We start from the raw sequence: 16,703 nt of genomic DNA on the forward strand, positions 1-16,703 counted from the left end.
CTCTGAGGACATTAAGGGAACGTGTACAACGGGCCGCCAAATAAGAGACATGCGGAGACCAACAAAGTTTTCTGTCCAATGTGAGCCCTAGGAACTTAGTTGTTTCCACGAATGGGAGAACAACGGGACCGAGATGTAAGGATGGCGGAAGGAACGCTTTATATCGCCAAAAGTTGATACAAAGCGTCTTCTCTTCAGAGAACCGGAAGCCATTTGCCATGCTCCATGAGTAGAGGCTGTCTAGACAACGCTGAAGGCAGCGCTCCAGGAGGCATGTTCTCTGGGCACTGCAGTAGATCGCGAAGTCATCGGCAAAGAGAGAGCCTGAGACATTAGGTGGAATGCAATCCATAATTGGATTGATCGCGATGGCAAAAAGGGCTACGCTGAAGACGGAGCCCTGAGGCACTCCGTTCTCCTGGAGGAAGACGTCGGACAATACGGAACCCACACGTACCCTAAACTTTCGAACCGTTAAAAAGGAATCAATAAAAAGGGGCAGGCGACCGCAGAGGCCCCACCTGTGCATAGCGCGGAGGATACCTCCTCTCCAACAGGTATCATAAGCCTTCTCCAAATCGAAGAACACGGCTACCATTTTGCGCCTTCGCAAAAAGTTGTTCATTATGAATGTCGACAAGGTCACAAGGTGGTCAACAGCGGAGCGGCGGCGACGAAAGCCGCATTGGACATTGGTAAGTAGCCGTCGAGATTCAAGAATCCAGACTAACCGAGCATTAACCATGCGCTCCATCACCTTACAGACACAGCTTGTAAGAGAAATGGGGCGGTAACTGGAAGGAAGGTGTATCCTTCCCGGGTTTGGGTATAGGAACAACGACGGCGTAACGCCAATGCATGGGGACCTGACCATCGGCGGTCCAGACGCGATTGTAGGTACGAAGAAGGAAGCTTTTGCCCGCCGGAGAAAGGTGTGCCAGCATCTGAACGTGAATGGCATCTGGCCCCGGAACAGAGGACCGGGACAGTGCCAGCGCACGTTCGAGTTCTCGCATAGTAAAGGGGGCATTATAAGTTTCCAGATTCAGCGAGTGGAAGGAAGGTCGCCGAGCCTCTTCTGCCTCTTTCCTGGGAAGGAAGGCAGGGTGGTAATGGGCCGAGCTTGAAACCTCCGCGAAAAACCGGCCGAAGGCGTTGGTGACGGCCACAGGATCAACGAGGACCTCATTACCTGAGGTCAGGCCAGGTATAGAGGAGTGGGCCTTAATGCCCGACAGCCGGCGCAGGCCACCCCATACGACAGAAGATGGAGTAAAACTGTTAAAGGAGCTGGTGAAAGAGGCCCAACAAGCTTTTTTGCTGTCTTTGATGACTCTACGGCATTGCGCTCGGAGTCGTTTGTATCCAATACAATTCGCCAACGTAGGATGGCGGCGAAAGGTGCGTAAAGCACGTCGTCGAGCACGGATAGCGTCTCTACAAGCCTCGTTCCACCAGGGGACGGAAACGTGACGTGAATAAGAGGTAGTACGAGGAATGGAACGTTCGGCAGCGTTGATGATAACAGCCGTGAGGTACTCGACCTGACTGTCACAACTGAGAAAATCGTGGTCCGGAAAGGTCGCCAGGGAGGAGTAAAGTCTCCAGTCAGCTTTCGGTATGTTCCAGCTCGAAGGACGTGGGAATGGGGTGTGGTGCAGGAGACGAACGACACAGGGGAAGTGGTCGCTCGAATAGGTGTCAGAAAGGACATACCACTCGAACCGACGGGCAAGAGTGGTAGAACAGATCGAGAGGTCCAAGTGGGAGTAGGTATGAGTGGAGTCTGAGAGGAAAGTCGGGGCGCCAGTATTGAGGCAGACAAGATTGAGATGGAAGACATCCGCCAAGAGTGAGCCTCTTTGACATGATGCAGAAGAGCCCCAAAGGGGATGATGGGCATTGAAGTAGCCAAACAATAAAAACGGCGGAGGAAGCTGAACAATCAGGTGCATAATGTCAGCCCGACTAACTGCGGATGACGATGGAGTGTAGATGGTACAAACTGAAAAAGTAAAAGCAGAAAGAGCAATATGGACAGCTATTGCTTGGAGTGGGGTGGTAATAGACATCGTCCCGAACGAGCAACATGACCCCACCATGAGCTGGGATACCGTTCACAGGGGTGAGGTCATACCGCTCCGAGGTATAGTGGGTAAAGGCAATATGGTCAGTTGGGCGCAACTTGGTTTCCTGGAGACCAAGGACGAACGGACAGTGCAGGCGGAGGAGCAGTTGTAATTCCCTCCCGATTAGATCGAATACCTCTTATGTTCCAATGTAACAAGGCCATCGCTAGTCAAAAAAGAGGGGGAACGAGACTGGGGAAGAGCTGGTCACCTCGACGGCCGCGGAGGGCCAGGTTTCGAGGGAACAACGCTACAACCGGCGGGAGGCGGATCCTGCTCCATCGAGTCGTCGCCAGCTGCGGCCGCTGTCCCGGGTTGTGTAGGAGGGGCAGCATCATTTGCCGACGAGAGGCCAGCTGAGCGCCTGGCAGCAGAATGTCCTGGCGAAACTGAGGACGGCCGGGAGCAGCGACTCACGGATGGAGCGTCAGACGAAACGTGCCGGGGTGGATGGTTGGTTGGTTGTTTGAGGTTTAAGGGACCAAACAGCGAGGTCATCAGTCCCGTGTTTCAAATATACTCCATTCTGCTAACGGGACATCTCAGAAAAGTCAGAACAATAAAACGGAAAAAGGGAAAAAACGTAAAGGGCAGTCACGTTGTCATTGGTAAAAACAAATGAGGGAAGTCGGCAAGAGAACGAACCCAACACTATGCTGAAGCAGCATAGGCAAGACCACCTGTGACTTAAAAGGTACAACTGCTATAATGCAGAAAAGACGTATGGGAATAAAAAGACTAACCAAGCCTTAAAAAAGGGTAAAAAGAGTAAAAGGGGAAGAAAAGAGGATTCCGGTCAGGGAGGTGAATCGGGAATCTCTAAACACTGCCTACAGTGGGAGACACCCAAACACTCACCGCCCTGCCCCAACACCAGAGAGATTAAAAACCTTAAAACTGAGAATAAAAACCACTCTCCCGGAGGAAACCGAGAACCAGAGAGACCATCCGGGAATCGTCAGCCAACATCAAAGGTAAAGTGTGGGGGAGTCTGTACTTAGTACGCAGAGCCAAAAGAAGGGGGCATTCAACCAAAATGTGGGCCACTGACTGGAAGGCTCCACAACCACATAGCGGGGGTGGCTCATCACGCAAAAGAAAACCATGGGTCAGCCTGGTATGACCAATGCGGAGACGACACAGTGTGGTCGAGTCCTTTCGGGAGACGCGAAAGGAAGAACGCCATGGGCCTGGTGTCACCTTAATTGCACGAAGTTTATTAGACAGTGGAGTAGCCTCCCAAGAATTGGCCCATGACTGCACGAAGTGGGATTTGATGTGAAGCCGTAAATCCGCTGCAGGAGGGGTTACAGGAAACGGGGGGTAAGTAACTGCTCCCCCAGCCAAACGATCAGCGAGCTCATTTCCCGGGATACCCACATGGCCAGGGACCCATAGGAAGTCAATGGAACAAGCAGCACGGTGAATATCAGCGAGATGGTCATGGATGGCAGAGACCAAGGGATGGCGCGAAAAACACCGGTCAATAGCAAGAAGGCCACTCATCGAGTCCGTACATAACAAAACGCGGTTGTGTTGGGATTGTTTAATAAAGGTAAGGGTCTGGGAAATTGCCATCAATTCCGCAGTAAACACCCCACATGTAGGTGGCAGCAGATGATTTTCCGTTCCAACAGAGGACGTGAAGGCATACCCAACATGATCAGCAGATTTAGAGCCATCAGTGTAAAAAACAACAGCATCCCGAAACTCCCATAAAATTTTGCGGAAAAAGGAACGAAACACCACCGGGGGGATGGAATCTTTCGGACCGCGGCGGAGATCCATCCGAATTCGAGGCCGAGGAACTAACCAAGGAGGGGTGGAGGGGAGGGAGCGAGGAAGACAGGACAAAGAAGGAAGTTGAAAATCACGGTAAAGAGACGCAAGGCGCAGCCCAACCGGTAAACCCGCCCGAGGGCGGGAGTCGGGTGGGCGACGTCCATGGTCTGGGAACAGGATAGAATAGGAAGGATGAGAGGGAGAAGAACGGATAGTGAGGGCATAAGACACCAGAAGCTGGGACCGCCGAACAGAAAGGGGTGGGATCCCAGCTTCAACCAGGAGACTATCAACAGGGCTAGTAGGGAAGGCACCGGTGGCCAAACGGATACCACGATGGTGGACTGGATCCAGCACGTGCAGTGTGGAAGGAGCAGCTGAACCATAAACTTGACAACCATAGTCCAAACGAGACAGAACTAGAGCACGATAAAGACGGAGGAGGAGAGAACGGTCCGCACCCCAAGAGGAGTGGGCAAGGAAGCGAAGGACATTGAGTTTACGTAAACATCCTACCTTCAGGAGTCTGATATGGGGCAACCAAGTGAGCTTGTTGTCGAAAAGAAGACCCAGGAAACGAAACTGTGAAACCACAGGCAATCGTTGTGCAGCGAGATAGAGCTCTGGATCAGGGTGGACCGTAGTACGGCGACAGAAGTGGACCACCCGCGATTTTAAAGGAGAGAATTGAAACCCGTGTGAGAGGGTCCATGCAGAGGCACGCCGTATAGCCACCTGGAGCTGCCGTTCTGCAGATGCCATCGAGGAGGAACTAACCCAAATGCAGAAATCATCCACATACAGGGCAGGGGCGACCAAGGGACCGACAGAGGCCACAAGTCCATTGATAGCAATGAGGAAAAGAAGGACGCTCAAGACAGAACCCTGTGGGATGCCCGTCTCCTGGGTCCGTGGAGAACTAAAAGCAGTACCAACTCTAACTCTGAATGACCGATGGATCAGGAACTGGCGGATAAAATTCGGGAGTGGGCCCCGAAGACCCCACTGATGAAGGGTTAGTAAGATGTGATAGCGCCAGGCCGTGTCATAGGCCTTGCGAAGGTCAAAAAACACTGCAACCAAATGGCGGCGCTGGGAAAAAGCCTGCCGAACTGCGGATTCCAAGCGAAGTAAATGATCGATTGGAGATCGTCCCTCTCGAAAGCCACACTGGTAAGGGGACAATAGATCCCGAGATTCGAGGACCCAAGTGAGCCGACGGGCTACCATCCGTTCAAGTAACTTACAAACAACATTGGTCAAACTAATTGGCCGATAGCTGTCAACAGATAGGGGGTTCTTACCAGGCTTAAGGACAGGAACCACAATGCTATCCCTCCACTGAGAAGGGAAGTCACCCTGGAGCCAGATACGGTTAAACATCCGAAGAAGATGTTGCCGTTGTGGAGCACTGAGATGTTGAAGCAGTTGGTTATGAATGGAATCTGGGCCAGGGGCCGTATCATGAGAAGAAGATAGAGCAGAAAGAAATTCCCATTCAGTAAAAGGTGCGTTATAAGATTCTGACTCACAAGTGGTGAAACATAAGGTGAGAGCTTCAGCCTGCTGTTTGTGATGAAGGAAAGCAGCGGGATAGGAGGCTGACGCCGATGCCACTGCAAAATGGGTCGCAAGATGTTCGGCGATAACTAATGGGTCCGTACAAATGCCATCTGGGAGGTGAAGGCCTGGTAGGGTGGACTGCCGATGGCAACCTTGGAGAGAACGAAGTGTAGCCCATACCCGCGACAGAGGGACAGTGGAACCAAGGGAAGAAACGAATCGTTCCCAACATATCCGCTTGCTCTGTTTGATTAAATAACGGGCTTTAGCGCGAAGGCGTTTAAAAGTAGTAAGGCTGGCTACGGATGGGTGCCTCTTGAAGTGTTGCAAAGCTCGACGGCGATCACGGATGGCAATGGCAATGGCCGGACTCCACCACGGGACTTGCCGGTGACGAAATAGTCCAGATGAGCGCGGGACAGCAACGTTAGCAGCGCGAACAATCGCGTCAGACACGTCACGTAGGACGTCATCAATACAACCCGACAAAGAGGGAGAAAACTCGACCTGTGCAGTGTATAGAGGCCAATCGGCGCGGTGGAAAGACCAACGAGGTAACCTGTCCATCGGGGAGCGCGAAGGGAGCGTGAGAATCAACGGGAAATGGTCACTATCACAAAGGTCGTCGTGTGGCGACCAGTGTAATGAAGGGAGGAGAGAGGGAGAAGAAAGAAAAAGATCAATGGCAGAAAAGGTACCATGACCAGCACTGAAATGAGTAGGGGAGCCATCATTAAGAAGGCACAGGTCGTGGTCTGCAATAAATTGGTCTATAAGAAGACCTCGTCTAGATGGAAAGGCACTGCCCCACAAAGGATGATGAGCATTAAAATCCCCAAGGAGGAGGAAGGGAGGAGGAAGTTGCTGAAGAAGGGTGGTTAAGGCAGCAGGTGTAAGAGCCCTGTCAGGAGGGAGATAAAGATTGCAAACGGTGACTGCAGAGTCTAAGTGGACCCTAACAGCAACCGCTTCCAATGTAGTTTGGAGAGGAATCCACGTGCAAGCAATGTCGGTACGGACCAACGTACAAACGCCACCAGAAGCCCGCAAGGGTCCGACCCGATTGCGACAGAAAACACGGAACCCACGGAGGGTCGGTGAGTGAGCATCAGTAAAATGTGATTCCTGGAGAACCACACAAGCTGCAGAGTAGGACGAAAGAAGGGATTTCAATTCCGGAAGGTGTCGATAGTAGCCATTACAATTCCATTGGAGAACCACAGAACGATGGTTTAAATGAGGGCTGAACACGCTAAATCCAGTCATACTGCCGGGTCCCCACCCGTCACAGACAAGGAGGGGGCGACATCCATAAACGACAGGTCAGAATCCAGTTGTGAAGTCGGGGAAGGGACCTCCGGTGACACCAGAGGCTCTTTGTCCCGGGACTTATGTTTCTTCTTCTTTTCAGGCTGAGATCGAGGAGGGCTGTGTGGCATAAAGGAGCCAGCTGCAGCAAGATCAGGAACAGAAAGAGACCGGGCGACCTGGGGGCCGACAGACCGCGGCTCTCGCGGTCGCCGCGCGGCAGCAGACCTTTGACCTGGAAGGTGCCGGGAAAGGGCATCCCGGGAGAGGCGCCCTTGACCGGCAGACGCCGAAGGAGTGGGACACTTCTCCGGCTGGGGAGGGGGAGCAGCACCCAGAGGAGAAGGTGTGGGAGCCGCAGGGGAGGGGGGGAGGAGTGGGGTCCGGGATGGGGGTAAGGAAGGGGGGGGGAAGGGGGGAAGATGTAACCAAGGCGTAACTTGATGTCATAGACACAGGGTGCAGTCGTGCATATTTCTTACGGGCCTCTGTGTAGCTTAAACGATCGAGGGACTTATACTCTTGGATCTTTTTTTCTTTCTTATAAACTGGGCAATCTGGTGAACGTGGAGAATGACTACCACGACAATTTACACATACAGGAGGGGGAACACAGGGACTCCCCTCATGGAGTGGACGTCCACAGTCACCACAGAGAGGGTCCTGGGAACAGCGAGAAGACATGTGGCCAAAACGCAAGCACTTAAAACACCGCATAGGGGGTGGGATGTACGGCTTCACATCACAGCGATAGACCATAATCTTAACTTTCTCAGGAAGGGTATCCCCTTCAAAGGCCAGGATAAAGGCACCAGTATCAATACGGTTATCTTTAGGACCCTTCTGAACACGCCGAACAAAGTGAACACCCCGCCGTGCGAGATTGTCCCGAAGTTCCTCATCAGTTTGAAGGATGAGGTCCCTGTGGAAAATCACACCTTGGACCATATTTAGAGACTGGTGAGGGGTAATAGACACAGGAATTGTGCCAAGATGGGTACAGGCACGAAGGGCCGCAGATTGGGCAGCTGAAGTAGTTTTAATCAGCAATGAACCCGACCGCATCTTGCTCAGGGAGTCCACTTCGCCAAACTTGTCTTCAATGTGTTCCACAAAGAATAAAGGCTTGACACTGGTGAAAGTATCTCCATCAGTCCTGGTGCAAACTAGATAACGGGGGAAAGGTTTTGCCCCTAGACGACGGGCCTGACCCTCTTCCCAGGGGGTAGCCATGGAAGGGAAGGCCGAAGGGGCAAGAGAAGCAGCACTTGAGGAATCAGTACCACGCAGAGAGACGGCCGCAGAACGGCCAGAGTTTTGGACCCTTATGCGTTTCATCTGCATAGCGTCCGCCCTGATACCACCCACTCCGATCAGGGGCTCTCCTCACGGGCGCCACCCAGCCACAGCAAGGGCCGTCTGGCACGGCGGCCATTGCCGGGAGTTCCGATGCTCCAGGATGACGAGCAACCACTCCAAGGCATGCATGAGGAGGTCACAGCTCAGGTATCAGAAGTGTGATCCCTGTGTGTTCAGGGGGCTCAACCAAAAGGGTACATAGCGACCCCACCACACGGGCTGGCTACCGTGCTGGCTATGCACCCTAGCATCAGACCACGACGTGAAAGAAAAGGTGGAATGTACTAGGAGGGCGCACGTCGGAGACACTAGGTAAGGTGCTCTTCCCCAAATGGCTCACACTACAGAAGAGAAATTTTGGAATGGAGGTCAAACCCCAGAGGGGGACCAAGGAATGACAAAAAGAGGAGATAAGGACGCAACAAAGCCAGAGAGTAAAACCAACAGAACCAGGAGGATAGCGGGGCCAACATAAGCAAGGACACCAATAGTGGGAGAGGAGAGGGCGAGGGGAAAGGAGCATGGAGGGGAAAGGAGGGGAAGGAAAAGGAAATGCAGCCCGGGAGAGAAAGAAGGCTGCAATGGCTCGAGGCCCCGTGCTCGCCACGCACGTATCCACAAAAGAGATGTGGACCCCCTGGGGGGGCCGGGGTGGAGAGGGGGATAGAGACTTCTTCTTGGAGGCCTTCTTGGAAGTCCGAGGAGGCACAGGGATGGTGGGCTGGACCTGAAGAAGGCCCTCACGTGCGGGGTCCGTTTTGGAACGCCGGACCTCGGAAGCTGGGCTGGGGTCTGGAACGTTTCCCCGATGGACGCCTGAGAAGAGCATTGCTTCTCAGGCGGCGGGGGGGGGGGAGGAGGGTGGCCCATGGGGCAGAGGGGGCGGGGGCCACGGGGAAGGATTTGGAAGGGAGGGGTTTGGGAGGCGGAGGCATAGACCCCGGATGGGGGGAGGAGGAGGAGGAGGGGGGACAGGAGAGGGGTGAGGATACCGCGAAAGGAGGGGACACAACTGAGGCAAACGAAGTGGTCAACGTCACGGGATGCAGGCGGTCATACTTCTTCCTGGCCTCAGAATAAGGACGATCCAAAGTTTTTAATTCTTGAATCTTCTTCTTCTGATACGCAGGGCAGTCTAAAGATCTAGGCGAGTGGATGCCAGGCCAATTGACACACCGAGGTGGTGGGGTGCATGTATGTTCCTCACGAAGAGGACGTCCACAATCGCCACAAAGGGGTTCAGCCTCACACCGTGACGACATGTGCCCAAAGCGCAAACACCGAAAACAGCGCATAGGAGGCGGGACGTAAGGTCGCACGTCGCACCGGTAGCACATCACCTTTACCTTCTCCGGGAGAAGGTCCCCCTCGAAGGCGAGGATAAAGGCCCCGGTGTCTATGCGACAGTCTTTGGGGCCGCGCTGGACTCGCCGGACGAAATGCACGCCTCGGCGCTCCAGGTTGGCCCTGAGCTCCTCATCAGATTGCAGCAGGAGGTCCCGATGAAAAATAACCCCCTACGACCTATTCATTGCCAGATGCGGCACAATGGACACTGCGATGTCCCCTAGTCGGTCGCACGCCTGGAGCGCCGCCGACTGTGTGGCGGAGGTGGTCTTTATAAGAACGGACCCCGAACGCATTTTACTAAGAGCCTTGATTTCCCCGAAGATGTCCTCAATGTGCTGGACAAAGAACATGGGCTTGGAGGTAGCGAACGTCCCCCCCATCAGTCCGAGAACAGACTAAATAGCGGGGGAAGTACTTCGCCCCAAGCTGGCGGGCCTGTCCTTCCTCCCAGGGAGTGGCCAAGGGGGAAGGGGCAGGAGAACCAGAACCAGAGACAGTACCTTTCTTTTTAAAAGACTCGGCCGCAGAGCGACCTTATACATGTTGACGTTTCATCTGCGAAACCTCCGCCCCGATACCACCCACTCCGACCAGGTGCTCTCCCCACGGGCGCCACCCAGCCTCAGCAAGGGCCACCTGGCAGGATGACCATTGCTGGGAGTCCTGATGCCCCAAGGAGACTGGCATCTACTCCTTGGCCGACATGGGGAGGGTGCAGCTCAGGTATCGGCAGTACGATCCCTGTGTTGTCAGGGGGCTACAACCTAGAGGGTACATGACGACCCCACCACAACGGGCTGGCTACCAAGCTGGTTTTCTGGTGCCATGGAAGGTCCATAATGATCGTAGGTGCAGATGGGGACGCACTATGGGCGTAACTTGTACAACCCATCAGGCGTTGAGGCCCAATTTGAGGAATAGTGGGTATGGTTACAACGCCGTTACAATGCTGAGTGCCAAGGTCTCAGTGCACTGAGGACCAGTGGTACAGCACGTAAGGCGTCCTTCCCAAAAAGGCTCTTACTTCTGTAGAATTTTGAAAAATGGAGGTCAAACCCCAAGGGGGACCATCACATGGAAGGCCGAAACGGTTGAAACTCCTTTTAGTCGCCTCTTACGACAGGCAGGAATACCTCGGGCCTATTCTTACCCCGGACCCGCAGGGGGGGCAACCAAGATGGCACCCTGGAGCTTTGTTCCACAGAGGCCAGCGAAGTGGAGCTAGCTTCAATACAGGAATCATCCACATACAGAGCAGGGCGACCAACCGTCCAGCAGAGGTGATAAATCCATTAACAGCAATTAGAAAAATGACAATGTTCAACCATGTGGAACGCCATTGTGCTGGGTCCATGGAGACCTGATAACAGCGCCAACCCAGACTGAAGAACTGGTGGTACAGAAACTGGAGAATAAAAATCTGAAGCCGCCGCCGTTGCCGCCGCCGCCGCCCCCCCCCCCCCCTTCCGAAAAGACTTCAAAGTAAGAAGAATCTGAAGGCACCATGCTGTGAGGACTTATGAAGATTGAAGAAAACTGCGACAAGGTGGCGACGTTGAGAAAAGGCCTAGTGATATGCAGTTTCCATTTGAAGCAGATGACTGGAGACTGTCCCTCCTGAAAGCCACACTGATAAAAGGTTCTGAGATTCAAGGACGTAATCAACGTAAGCGCTGGGGCAACGACAATCTTTGGTACAGATTTTGTAGTTCTGAGTTTAGAGGGCAGCATACTCCAAGCCTTATTTCATACCAACCATTTTAATATTATAATTTATATCCATTGACGAATAATAATCAATAATGACATTATGATGTATTCCAACTAACTGTTCATTCGTAGTTAAGTATTAAGTTATTTCATCATGAACGTGTTTTCTGATTGGCTACTTATGTCATACTCAGAACGTAAGGTGTGACCATTTGACAGTGTGTAACAGCAGAAAACTAGATCTATTTTATTTATTTCTATGTCAATGACAAGCTTGTCAACTAAGTTCTTTATGGTGTTCAGCTAGGTGCGCAACTAGAAAGACAACAACCATGTGGATAGCTAGAATCCAATTACAGCCATGTCCATGTTAACTCGATTAGGTATAAAGTGGAATACAAGGTCTTTATAAGCTGTCCGTCTATGTTAGGACCAGAGTTTTATCACACAAACTGTTGAAAGAAGTAAAGGAGAAAATTCCAACGCATGTATAGCTAAAATGGACAAATGCTGAAACTTACTTTGAGGCAATATTTCCGTCAACAACTTTTCGTACTTCACTCTTAAATATTACAAAGTCTAGAAATTAAGTTCTTGTTAGCACAGAGATTCGTCTCAAGCTCTAGAGCCGAAATGTCTAGCCGTCCGTACAGATTTCGCTTTGTGTACATTAAGACTGAACAAAGATGGATAGGTAATTAAAGCAATTATTAAATGTTCTGCCAAAAAAATCGATATAATATATACCAAGATAATTATGGCGGCTCATTTTCATGGTTTTTACCCGAATGTATACAAAAATGAGTTACAAATAGTATGCCGTTAGTGGTACCAGTAGCTAGTAAGGAATATCTCTTACAACTGATGCCCGACTGCTACATGGTTCTTTAACGGTGAAAATATTTCGTATTTCGCAATTAGTGAGTATGATGTTGCACTTCATTTTCTGCGATATCCATGAAACTTTCTGAAGTCCACTATTTCGTCTTCGTCGCCATCAATATGTACTAATATTGAACTAAGCCTTCTGCTCACAGTAAACAAATCATCTATCTCAAATGAAGTGATTGAATTTTCCTCGTGTTTTCAATATTGCAGGCCCACCAGATTGTAATCGTGCTGTTAGCTCTAATCAGACCACACTTCCGTTTCGACAGCCTATTAGACCACCTAGCAGGAGTCCAGTCAGATGTCTACCAGAATGCCGCGGAACCGTGACGTCAGAAGCACTTCAATTAGCTGGAGTATTAAGACACTTCTTTACGAAAGATGCATCAAGTGGGTCTCAAGACCTGCACTTGAGAAAGGGGTGTTAACTTTAGGAACAGGAAGGGACAGGTAATATACAATATGTACAGGAAACAGGAGGCAACAAAGAGTGGAAGACCAAGAACGAGGTGCGCGGATTGAAAACTGTAAAATAGGGATGTCTTTCGCTCCCTGGTGTTCCATCTATACAACGAAGAACCAATTACGGAGATACAAGAAAACTTCAAGAGTGCGGTTAACATTGAAATTAAAAACATATCAATAAGATGCACTGGTGACATTGCTATCCTCACTGAAAGTGAAGAATTACAGGATCTATTGAAGGGAATCAACGGTCTAATGATTACAGAATATGGATTGAGAATGAATCTAAGAAATACGAAAGCAATAATAATTAGCAGAAATGAAAATAGCTAGAGACTTCATATCAGGGTTTATGACAAAGTAGATGAAGCTAAGGAATTCTACTACCTAGACAGCAAAGTAACACATGATGAACGGAACAAGGAGGACATCAAAAGCAGACTAGCACAGGCAAAAAGGGCATTCCTGGCCATGAGAAGCCTACTAATATCAAACATTTCTGAGAATTTACGTTTTGAGTACAGCTTTGAATGGTAGTGAAACATGGACTGTGGAAAAACCGGAAAAGAGAATGGAAGCATTTGAGATGTGGTGCTACAGAAGAATGTGGAAAATTAGGTAGACTGATAACTAACGAGAATGTTCTCCGCAGAATCAGTGAGGAAAAAATATGTGAAAAAGTTGACAAGTGGAACGGACAGGATTAAATGATATCTGTTAAGACACCAGGGAATAACTTCCTTGGTACTAGAGAGCTGTTGAGGGTAAAAACTGTAGAAGACAGACTGGAATACATCCAGAAGATAAGTACTTAAGCTGCAATTGATGCTCTGGGACGAACAGGTAGGCGTAGGAGAGAAATTTGCTGCGGCCACGTCAAACCATTCGGAAGACAAATGACTCAAAAAGAGGAGATACATAATTCGCATACTTGATATCGCGAACTACAAATGGAAAACGGTAACTGGATTCTGAATGTGGTTTTTCTCTTTTTACGAAGAACTAACATGTTTTCACGGTTACAAAACGCAATGAAGACGCAACAAGACCAGATACATTGATCAAATGGCTCTGAGCACTATGGGACTTAACATCTGAGGTCGTCAGTCCCCTAGAACTTAGAACTACTTAAACCTAACTAACCTAAGGACATCACACACAACCAAGCCCGAGGCAGGATTCGAACCTGCGACCGTAGCGGTCGCGCAGTTCCAGACTGAAGCGTCTAGAACCGCTCGGCCACACCGGCCGGCTTTATCTTTATCAGTTTGTAACACCATATCTCTAATACTCTACTGATGTAATTTGCTTTTGTTTTATTTATGTTACATCGTTGAGGTTCTGTAAATGTGTTTGAATCGATAACATAAAATTGTATACTCCTTTCTTTGTTAAAAATTTGATGTCATGATTTGATTCTATGCAATGTAGTATATCTGTCATTTAAATTCTTTGTCCCATTTGGAGGGAACAAAACTTACTATATATAATTGTAATTTCTGTGTGAATAATTTTTGTAGAAATGTCAATATGTGCAAATGTTCTGTTTTATTTAATGTGTTTGGTTGCTGTTATGTAAACTGCTGATCCTCATTTAGGATTCTTAGTTATTTTGTAAAAGGCAGTGTGGTTCCCCTCAGGAACGGAACGTATAGCGCGCGCAAATTATGGTTGGCCTAGGTAGAAAAGGTGGAACAAGAGTTAGTCGGGGACGAGCTACCAATCTGTGCACTGCCCATGTAAACGTATATTGTGCTGGTTCCGAGATAGGCTTTTCCTGCCACTTACCAATGCCTCGGATGGATGGATAAATAGCTGGAATTATTCTGGAGTTGGTATCTATAGCAGCCACCAAGAAATGACAGAGCCCAGCAATTCTACCTGCAATTCCACCTACCAACATGCAATCGCCACCACATTGCGCAATCACTATAATGGAGCACTATAGTAATGTACAGTGAAGGATCAGCTTATTGGATGTTTTAGTGTGCTCCAATATAAGGTAATTTATAACTGAATTTATGTACCTACCACATTCCCGGCGGGGTCAGGGATTTTCTCTGCCTCGTGATGAGTGGGTGTTGTGTGATGTCCTTAGGTTAGTTAGGTTTAAGTAGTTCTAAGTTCTAGGGGACTGATGACCATAGATGTGAAGTCCCATAGTGCTCAGAGCCATTTGAACCATGTACCTACCTAGATTTTTTTCCTCATCATAGCACCTCTCAGGTTCCTCTCTGAACTAAAGTGATTACCGAGTGTCCTTACTGAATGAACATAAAGCCCAGTGTTTGCTAATTGATCTCTTGAACATAGTAAAAAGAAAGTTAAAGTTAATGTGGCAAAAAGAGTGAGTTAAAGTAAATGGTGCTTGCTGAAAATTTTTCTATTAAAACTGCTTATTAATATGTTGTTGCCGACCCCAAAATTAAAAGTTCAAGACGAAGGCTTATAAAGTTTTGCTTAGTTAATGATCATAGTGCTGCCTGTAGTAAATTTAAAAAGGTGAGTCAGTTTCTTGTAAATTTGTCAACATTGTGTCTCACTGCAGTATAAGTGGAAAACTGCAATAGTGGATAGTTATATATTCATATTTGCTAAGTGCTTGTCTCTCTTGTATATTGGAAGCGCATATTAATAGTATAACAGGATCCACAGTTTGTCTATTGTGCTAATGCTACATAACAAATAGAAAGACCACTATTTATGAGAACAATTTCTTTATTCGAAAGACAGTGAAAAGTAACCTGCTAGTGAATTCCAATTAACTTTCATTTTAAATAGTAAAGTATTTAACTGAGAGAAATTTAACCCGTGACCAGTTCATAATTTTGCAGTGAACTACATTTATAATTTTGTCAGCTAGGAAAGTGTTTGAAAAATACTTAACCTGTGTCCAGTTTATGATTCTGCAGTGAATATTAATAGTAATGTTATAAAACTTATTCGGTTTGAATAAGTCCTGAAAGTAATATTGTGTTCCGCTATCTGTTATATATATGCAAATAGTCTGTCCTGCTCTGTCAGCTTCCAATCTAGCCGTGAACATATGCAGGTGTCAGTTCATTGCACTGTTGTGTGGCAAATTAGGTTGTGTTTGTCCGTTAAAGTTACTCATACCTACTTTCTTAAACAAGAACATTAATCTTTCTCTTGCCTAATTAGGCTGGCGACCGTTTTCATTATTCTTTAAACAGTGTAGCTAGGTAAAAGATTATTTGTTACTGCTTGAATAATTATGTAATTCTGACTTTCACTTCCGATAAGCCACCTCCGTTAGGTACAACACGGTCAATATAACAAAATTCCTCTCAGAGGGTAACACTGCTCTGTTTCTTCATACTATAATTACTAGAATAGGAATAATTTCTTTATACGAACTGCCTTAGGCTTTGAGGTTATACTATAGTAGTAGCAGACGGTAGTGTTATACGTGGCTTTTCCGTGACAGGAATAGTTCTGTTGGGGCATAGTACGTAATAGACCAAATTTAGTATTTGATTGCACAAGCTACGTAAATGCTGTTGCAGTGTTATAAGTTGAGGTAATAAGCTATATCGCCATTCCAAGGTACAAGCTAGAAGCCCAAATCCAACGTGCAAAAAACAAAGGAAAATTTGTTATTCCAGTCGATCTTTGTCATTAGGGGTGGAATGCTTTTAAGACAATTTCAAATCTCGCTATAAAAATGGGGAAGAAAAAAATCAATATTTGTATCTAACATTACGCAACTGTCTTTATTCCCGAATGTCGTGGTTAAAGTTTCTATCACAAATAGTTCCCTCCACGATATGACGCGCCTTGTGTGTGTGTGTGTGTGTGTGTGTGTGTGTGTGTGTGTGTGTGTGTGTGTGTGTGTGTGTGTGTGTGTGTGTGTGTGTGTGTGCGCGCGCTGCACAGATGAGCGTTTATTCGTAAGTTTCAAATCTGGATCTGAAGGCAGTACCCGAAATATGACGAATTTAATAAATAAAAAATTAAGCAATCTCCTCTGCATAAAAGCCACTTTACATTTAAATTGGATGTGATTAATAAATGTCTCCAGAACCAAATTGGTAAAATGTGCTCAGAATATTAGTTTATTAAGTAGTTCCCCATAGTCAGTTTAACACCTGCTTTTGCTTAGTCGAAGGATGATTGTAAGGAATAGTG

Source organism: Schistocerca nitens, chromosome 1 (assembly GCF_023898315.1).
Source record: "Schistocerca nitens isolate TAMUIC-IGC-003100 chromosome 1, iqSchNite1.1, whole genome shotgun sequence".
NCBI classification, from domain to species: Eukaryota; Metazoa; Arthropoda; class Insecta; order Orthoptera; family Acrididae; genus Schistocerca; species Schistocerca nitens.